Genomic DNA, 8,948 nt, shown 5'->3' with positions numbered 1-8,948 from the left:
AAACATATATAAAACGTTCATCCAGCATAGACAGCAAGTATTCAGACAATATGCATACATAGCACGTAAATACTTCATATTTATGTGTAAAATGAAAGGGAATATGCACTCACCTGAGTAGGTGGTGACTTAGCACTCGGACAACGCCTCGATACTCTTAAAACAATTTCCTTCGATAAAACCTAGTACCAATACCACTAGGGTTTAGTCTAACGATAACCGCGACAAATTAATACTCTGACTATTATTATTATACAAGCGTTAGTACACTCAATATAACTCATAATAATAGCCTAAATAATTATTTTAAGGACCTAATAACATTCCTATAATTATTTGAAAGCTATATTAAAAATTGCATAAGCGTAGCACACTTACATCGAATTTTATCGAAAACCGGAACTTATTTAGAGCAGCGTTTCGAAACCGAAAGACTCCATTTTTTCTCGGGACTCCGGGAGCCTCGGGGCTTCCCTCGGGAGCTAAGGGGTTTAACTAGGGCTTAGGGGGGTTTAGATTAGCTAGAGAGAGAAAGTTTAGAGAGAGAGATATGAGAAATGTGTGAGAAGTTCGGAGCACTTCGCACCTCTATTTATAGTGCCAGACTTCGGTCATTACGTTGGGCATAGGGAGGCTACGCGTGGCGTAGTCCTCGGACAACATCAAGTACCCTGGGCGTACCCAGCTTTGGACGCGGGGCGTAGCGAGGGGCGACGTGTCAAGATCCGAAGTGAGGCTTTCTTCAGCGATGGACGGTTCAGAACGCGCCACGCCATCGATCCTTCATTATGTCTCGCAATTTCATGTTTCAACTTTAAAAATTCGTAACTTTCACATACGACCTCCGTTTTCGACATTCTTTATATCCACGCGAAGGTGGGAATGTACTCTACAACTTTCGTTTAGACTCCGTCGGCTAATTTTGAATCGATTTTAAATTTTTTATTATTAACAGGCCGTGACATGATTGGTCCGTTAAATCCTCATAACTTCTTCATCCGACGTCCGTTTTTGCCCATCTTTTTCTCGTTATGCTACTCTTAACGAGATCTTCGATTCTCGTTCAGTTCGTGTCAGCTAAAAACCGCTCGATCTAATAATCGAATTTTGGGCTGTACACTACTAGTCTGAAACTTCGAAAAATCAAAACTTCTTCATACGAAGTCAAATTTGGGCGTTCTTTTTATCGATGTTCTTAGTTTAAGATATTCTACGACTTTCGTTTAGATCGCTAAGGCTAAATCTCGATCTATCGTAAATTCACTATTTAAGCTTCCCGATGCCGTGTCGGTTCCGTCGCGAAACTTCGACGAGTCATAACTTCTTCGTTATAACTTGGATTTCGGCTTTCTTTATATGTACGGAAACCTTGTGAAATATTCTAAAACTTGGTTAAGATTATTTATTGTAAATAATCTTTTATCGAAAAGTCGTTTTCGACCCCTATTGCCTCTAAATTGACTAGCCCGGATCTACGGGCGTTACAATTATCTCCCCATTAGGATGATTACCTCCCGAAATCATCAACGAAACAGGGCTCGTATAATGACTCCCTACGTCATCTCTTCATCCTAGGTAATAATTATAACTTCTATATTCCTTCAAGTCTATCTCTTAGACTCATTGACTGCAAGTAGCACTCGATCGTGCACCTGCTCTCTACCTCAGGTTAGACTCCAAATAATGACCTATTATCATGTGATGCACGTTTAGAATCAGGTCTCTTTGAGTTAAATTCTAAAACAGACTATGCCTTCCTTCATGTTTTAATGTGATATAATCACACTTTAACATGTAGCATTTCTAGCTACCAACTTCTTTAACAACGAGCGTGATACTTCTATTGATCGCTTTTGATTTCAATTGTTTGGTTAAAGTCAGACGCTACATCAAACTTGCTTCTCTGAACCACGTAACCTACTCATCGTAGTCGGACTCAATTTGATATGACAACTAGCGTCGGGATAACAACAATTTTCTTAGTCATTACCGAAACAATGGTAACGACATACTTGAATAAAACGAAATCAATTACTAGCTTCTTGGTAACCTTGTGACTTTCCCTGATCCAAGTGTGAGTCCTGTGCTTCCGGTAGTATAGGCCTCTACTACCATTCACACCTACTCATACTCATCCCAAGTATGCTCTCGCAGTTTTCCAAGTCACCATACAAGAAAATCACATAACAATTTAACGCACCAGATAACAAAACAAAGATTTTATTATTTCTAGAAAACTATTACATAGGTGTTCAAGTTCACCCTGGACTATGCCTCGGATAAGAATGCTAGCTTCGCACCAGCTGGCTCGCACCCATTCTCGGACCCGGACAAGATCAAGTACGCTGGGCGTACCCAGCTTCGCACACGGGGCGTAGCGAGGGGCGACGTGTCATCGATCCTTCATCAGGTCTCGCAATTTCATGTTTCAACTTTAAAAATTCTTAACTTTCACATACGAGCTCCGTTTTCGACGTTCTTTATATCCACGCGAAGGTGGGAACGTACTCTACAACTTTCGTTTAGACTCCGTCGGCTAATTTTGACCCGATTTTAAATTTTATATTATTAACAGGCTGGGACAGGATTGGTTCATTAAATCCTCATAACCTCTTCATCCGACGTCCGTTTTCACCCATCTTTTCCTCGTTAAGCTATTCTTAACGAGATCTTCGATTCTCATTCAGGTCGTGTCGGCTTAAAACCACCCGATCTAATATTCGAATTTCGGGTTGTACAATGCTAGTCCGAAACTTCGAAAAATCATAACTTTTTCATACGAAGTCAGATTTGGGCGTTCTTTTTATCGGTGTTCTTAGTTTAACATATTCTACGAATTTCGTTTAGAGCGCTAAGGCTAATTCTCACTCTCTCGTAAATTCACTATTTACGCTTCCCGGTGCTGTGTCGGTTCCGTCGCGAAACTTCGACGGGTCATAACTTCTTCGTTATAACTCGGATTTCGGCGTTCTTTATATGTACAAAAACCTTGTGACATATTCTACAACTTGGTTAAGATTATTTATTCAAAATAATCTTTTGTCGAAAAGTCATTTTCGACCTCTATTGCCTCTAAATTGACTAGCTCGGATCTACGAGCGTTACAACTAGTCTCTTTCAGACTTTCTTTCTAGATAAGAGGAGCAGTTCCTCTACCAATGTCCAGTTTCTTCATTAAAGAAACAATATCCATCTATGTGGGCCTTATTGGATTTCTTGGGGTTAAAGATGTTTATTTCATAAACATGGGCCTTTTAGATCACACAAGGTGACCCCTTTAGCCTTGCATTATTCCAATGTTTAAACTAACTTTAAATAAAATATCATTGTATTTATTGGAATATTTCTTGACCTGTTATGTTATCAGATATATGTTTAAATTAACCAAGACCTCCTACAAGTCATGCATAACTATTCCTAGCTTGATGTTAGAAGCATCTTGAGCATCACAGTAATGCCTTTACAAGGTATCATATTCAGGTCTATTGCTTAAAGCAATTTGTTTATGAATAGGTCCTTTAAGTGTATACAATTTCACATCTCTCACGAGATTGTCTCTTAACACATGAACCCATTTATTGAAGTTGTATCTGTTGAATGTTATTGTTCATTAAGTCATTTAAAGAGAAATGACAATTCATGGTTATGAGAGTGGATTATATATCCACATAAATTTAACAAAAATCATTTAGTACTTTCAATATTTAATCTTTAATAATTAATACCCTTTTATTTTCTAAAAACATTAATTATCAAAGTCTAGTATCCAAGTTGCAAAACAAATAAATGGTTGCGTATCCTTTATCTCATTCATCCGAATTCAACTCGGTAGATATCGATTATCAATTATATACTACTACATAATTCCTAGATTTATAGGATCACTAATAACAAATTTAATTAGACATGTTTGATCCAATCTATGCCTCGAAACTCTCTTGCTTAGGTATCAGTTATCACAAAAGATTTCCTATCAAATCGTCCAATTTGAAAAACTTGTGTAATCAGCCTATAACTTGGTTACAGAAATCGTGAAATCACCCCCACCGTCAAAAGATAACACTAACACTACTAGAAAAAAGACCTTTTACGACGCGCAAAACACGACGCTCTTTGATTTATGTTACGCATTAGAGAGCGACATTAAAAAAGTGTCATCTCTTCAAAAATTTTAAGGATTTAGGTCGCGCATTACTGAGTGCCCTTAAATTAGTGTCTGATGTAAAAATATTAAAAACACGGAGGGCACCTATAATAAAAGGGCGTCCTCTACAAATGTCGCTTTATAATTTTAATAAACACGCGTTTCTGGGACTCAGGGGGGAAACTAAATCCCCCAAAATTTTGAACACCCGCTTCCTCTTCCTCTCTACTCTCTACACCCGCCAAATCAACTTCATTCTCTCCCTTCTTTCTCTCTGCAAACCCCTTCTTCTCCGATCGACTTTCACTTCCTTCTATGTGCAAACCCTAATCAAACATAACACATTTGAAATAGTAATATCTTCTTTCATTTTCTCCCCTACTACTCTCTGTAAAACCTAGCAGCCGCCACCACTAGAAACATGGAAAATCCCCCAAAATTCTGAAGTACCCCGCTCACTCCTCTCAATATCTCTTGCGCTTTCGTATTTATAGCCAGAGTTGGAGAGCGAAAAGAAGAAAGAAGAAAGAAGAAAGAAGAAAGAAATGATGTGCGTATTCTTCCTCTTTTCTTCCTCTAGCTCGATCACAACCCTTCTTCTCCCTTCTTATTATTTCTTTTTTTATTTGCAGGTGAGGGTGTGAGGTGGCGTTCAAAGGTTGTCAAGGGGTTGTGAGGAGCTATAGGGCTCAAGTTCGAGGTTGAAGATTAGAAACCGAAGGTTGAAGATCAGATTTGGGATTAGATGAGTCGCTGGTACAACTAACGTCGTCGTGGTGTAGGTCAGATGAGTCGCCGGAGTCCAGGCCAAGTAACAGTGTCGCTGGAGTTTCGGGAAGCTAACGATGTCATCAATTCGAGTGCAGGTGATGTGCCGATTATTGATTTTGGATCAATTACTAACTGTTTGCCATTTTCTTTCTAGAAAATCAATGTAGTTTCTGCTTCTTAATCTTGTTCTCTATGAGTACCATTGTTACCGTCTCTGGTAAAAACATCTAACCATATGCCAGATTCGTTGATTCAGGTTCTCCTCTTCTCCTTTACGTCCCTAAACTTCTTTTCAATCAACACAATTAAGTTTTTACTGCCCACTAAGTGTTTGATTATTTGCTTCACTGAGTATTGTAATATTTGATTATCAAATCAAGGCCCCTGTCTCATCTTGTGTAATCCATTTTTGATATTAGTATTGTTGTTGTATGTTAAAAGGCTATAAAAGTACCTGTTAAAGAGTATGAGTTTGATGAAAAGAAGATGGCAAATGTGCAGTCTCATCTGGTGCGTATCAATAAGGGCATTATTGTACTTTTTAAATTTATTATTATTTTTTAATTTTTAATAATTGGGTTATGCAGGAAAAATTGGTTGCCAATAACTATTACTTGAACAGGTCTCCAAAAGATGCGTACAGATAAATATATTATTCATGAAGTGAAGGCAAGAATAGTTAAATGGTATATGATTATGAACAGGGGCAAATGCATAAAACAAATTATGATTCTTTTTATTATGGATGGTGCACAGGACAAGGGCAGGCTGGTCAAGACTGGAAGCTTTACACATTCATATCCATTTTGTTGAAGATCTGATACCCCTCTTATCTACAGAGCAGTTCCCATGATGAGCAGGTAATAAACAATAATAATATTAGTAATGACCTTCTTTCTTTTTAGCATACCCTTTTTAATATGTTTTAATTTTTATTCTAGATCCATAATACAGTTGCTTGAAGCAGCTTGGTGTCTTACAAACATAGCTGCTGGAAAACCTAAAGAAACAAGAGCTTAATTGCCTGCATTACCTTTACTCATTGCTCAAATCGGAGGTTAGTGTTAAGTACTTAGTTTTTAATATTTCTGGATTTTTTCATATCACTTCAATGGCGTAATTCTAATTTTGTAATTGTTATCCAAAAAAGAGTTCAGTGCCTGTTGCAGAGCAGTGTGCATAAGCATTAGGAAATGTTGCAGGAGAAGGTGAAGAACCGAGACAAATTCTGATTTCTCAAGGGGCATTACTTCCTCTTGCAAAAATGATGTTGCCAAATAAAGTTTCAGTTAACGGGTGAACCAAGTTTCTCTGAAATGGTTAGTTTTTGTAAATTTTTTATACAAAATCCAATTCTGTTCTTCAATATTATAAAGATCAACGGTAAATTGGTAATTTTTGCTTTTGTTTTCCAATTTTCAGGCGACAGCATTGTCAGGGCCTCCTTATATCTTTGTTTCTACTCCAGCTTGTGTCCAAAGATGTCTTTCATCAGGTGTTCTTCAAGCAAAATCCGTTCATGATTATCTTTCAATTATTATTCTTGATAAGGTATGGATTCTTTTCTTTCTGTAACATTTATAATACTCTTTATTAAAGTACTGATTCATGTTAGTAAATCAGGCAGATCTTCTTTTTACATATGGATATGAAAAGAATCTCAAAGATCTCAAAACTCACATTCCTAAAAGATGTCAATGCCTTCTCATGGCTGCTACCTCAAGGTTTGTTTGTGTCATTATCACTTCTTATAAGATGGTATTTCCATTTCTACCCCTGCAATTTCTTCATTCAATTAATTCTGATGAAATTTTTGCAGTGATGATGTTGAAAGCTTGAAGAAGCTTTATCTACACAATCCCTATATTCTTACTTTAGCAGAAGTTGGTGATGGAAAGGACGAAATTGTCCCCAAAAATGTTCAGCAATTTTGGGTAAGAGCTTAAGAGCTAAAATCTTGTATACTTATTTAACAAACTTATTTTAGGGCATTTCTTTAATACATTTTATAGTTTCTTGAATCTTTATTTATTTCTTTTACTTTTATATTTAGATACAATGTAGTTATCGAGATAAGCTTCTTTACATTCTTGCAATTTTGAAGTTGGATCTTGTTCAAAAGAAAGTCTTTATATTTACAAATACAATTGACACAAGTTTTAGACTAAAACTTTGAGCAAGTATTATTTTTCCCATTAAATTAATCTTTTTTTACCTATTATAGATTTTAATAAAACTTTTTATATATTTTTTGACAGTTTGGTATAAAATCTGTTGTGTTAAATGCTGAATTGCCTGTGAATTGACGTCTACATATTCTTGAGGTATTATTCCCTTTGACTTTTCTTGAAGTTTTTATAATTCTATATAATGTTTTTTAGGGTTTTGGTTCTTAAATGAATAAAGAAAACAAATTTCCTGGGCGGGAAAGAAGCAGACATACTTGCTGGTAAGATGAGTATGGTACAGTTGCAAGGGCGGGACCAGTTGCTGACAGCACAAAATGAAATGCTCAAGGTACTCTACTCTACTGCTTCATCATATATGTCTGCAAGTTTGGTTGGCAGTTTCCCTTATTACAGATGCGTTGGCTGCATCTGGTCAGGTATAAATTCACCAAATGTTGACTTTGACTTGACTTGACATATAGTTTAAGGAAAATGTTTGACTATTTGTCAGTTAGTTGACTTCTTAACCATTTTTTTGTTTTGTTTTGTTTTAGGCGTTGATTGCTAGTTCGGTTTCAAAAGGGAATTATAGATCTGTGAAGGATATCACATACTTCGTGTTGAATGTAATGTTAATTAATAATTATTTTGTTTATATAATATATAAAGATGTTTTTATTTTATAAAAGTTAATTAATGTTTTATTATTTTCTTTAGATTGGTTTTGTGATGGGTGTTACTTTGGCTGCAATATTGGGAGTTTCATTTGGTTCCATAGTCACACTGTTCACTAAGGACATTGGAGTATTGGCGATTGCTAGAACCGGGGTTTTGGTAAACTCCCTATAATACCCTTGTTGTTAATATATATATATATATATATATATATATATATATATATATATATATATATATACATATATATATATATATATATATATATATATATATATATATATTTCTGATGCGTTTTGATTTTGTGAAAAAAGTTTGTGAGTGCTAGTCAGCCTTTGAATGCTTTTGCTTTTATTGTTGATGGTTTGCATTATGGAGTTTCAGACTTCCCGTATGCTGCTTATTCCATGGTATGCTTTTTTTTAGACATGAATATAAAATTACATATTTGCCCTTGGATTAATATGTTTTCACTGTAGATGCTTGTTGGGATTTTATCGTCTGTAATTGCAACTTGTTATGAGATGGTATTACCACATTTTTCATACTAATACTAATTACTAAGGCAGATTTCATTTGAAGTGTCTCTTGGATTAATAATAGCACAATGTTTATCAGGCCAAAACCATTGCATTTTGCAATAGTTGATGAACTTGATTATGTCCTAATTGATGAGGGAAGAAACCCATTGTTGATAAGGGGTGAGGTATGTCTTCTTACTTTGAGTGCTGTACAGATAAATGATGTTTAAAAAATATTTGGGAAAGTAAACAAAAGGAACTAGTTACTTAACAACTTTGATATTTTGATATGCATCTCATTCTCAGGCTAGCAAGGATGTTGCACGTAACACAGTTGCTGCTAAAGTAGCTGAGCTTCTCATGCGTGGCCTCGTATTTTACTTTTTTGCCCTTCTTTTTCCTTTTTGATGTCTTGTTATCCATCTCCATTGTATGCGTATCTCATTGTTTGTTCCACTACACATCATGTAAATTTATATATTGTAACAAATAGAATTGTAAGACATTAAATTTTATGAAATGGATTATATTTTTTGTATATGATATTTTATTTTATATTGTGAGGCATTAAATGCAAATTTAATTTGAAAATTAGTAAATCTATAAAAAAAAAAAAAATTTAACATTTAAAATTATGATACGCAAACATGCGTGTCATCTTCATTTATG

The 8,948-nt window shown here is 35.4% G+C and overlaps 3 long non-coding RNA genes across 4 annotated transcripts; all 3 read left to right on the top strand.

Annotated features, from left to right (window-relative positions):
* Positions 1-5,361: 5,361 nt before the first annotated feature.
* LOC128128401 (uncharacterized) lies at positions 5,362-5,966 on the top strand. Its single transcript, XR_008226302.1, has 3 exons — positions 5,362-5,425; positions 5,503-5,775; positions 5,870-5,966. It is a non-coding gene; the product is annotated as an uncharacterized LOC128128401 (long non-coding RNA).
* A 110-nt stretch (positions 5,967-6,076) lies between these two features.
* On the top strand, positions 6,077-7,113 carry LOC128128738 (uncharacterized). Its single transcript, XR_008226749.1, has 3 exons — positions 6,077-6,234; positions 6,338-6,639; positions 6,750-7,113. It is a non-coding gene; the product is annotated as an uncharacterized LOC128128738 (long non-coding RNA).
* Positions 7,114-7,190: 77 nt separating this feature from the next.
* Positions 7,191-8,481, top strand: LOC128128555 (uncharacterized). 2 transcript variants are annotated; one of them, XR_008226543.1, is made up of 5 exons: positions 7,191-7,239; positions 7,322-7,520; positions 7,638-7,917; positions 8,073-8,168; positions 8,377-8,481. It is a non-coding gene; the product is annotated as an uncharacterized LOC128128555 (long non-coding RNA). The 2 variants fall into 2 exon arrangements; XR_008226542.1 differs by having other exon boundaries at positions 7,192-7,239; positions 7,297-7,520.
* The last annotated feature ends 467 nt before the right edge of the window (positions 8,482-8,948 follow it).

Source organism: Lactuca sativa, chromosome 9 (genome assembly GCF_002870075.4).
Source record: "Lactuca sativa cultivar Salinas chromosome 9, Lsat_Salinas_v11, whole genome shotgun sequence".
In the NCBI taxonomy this organism is placed as follows: domain Eukaryota; kingdom Viridiplantae; phylum Streptophyta; class Magnoliopsida; order Asterales; family Asteraceae; genus Lactuca; species Lactuca sativa.
The sequence above is the reverse complement of the archived record's forward strand: the minus strand, read 5'-3'. Positions and strand labels throughout refer to the sequence as shown.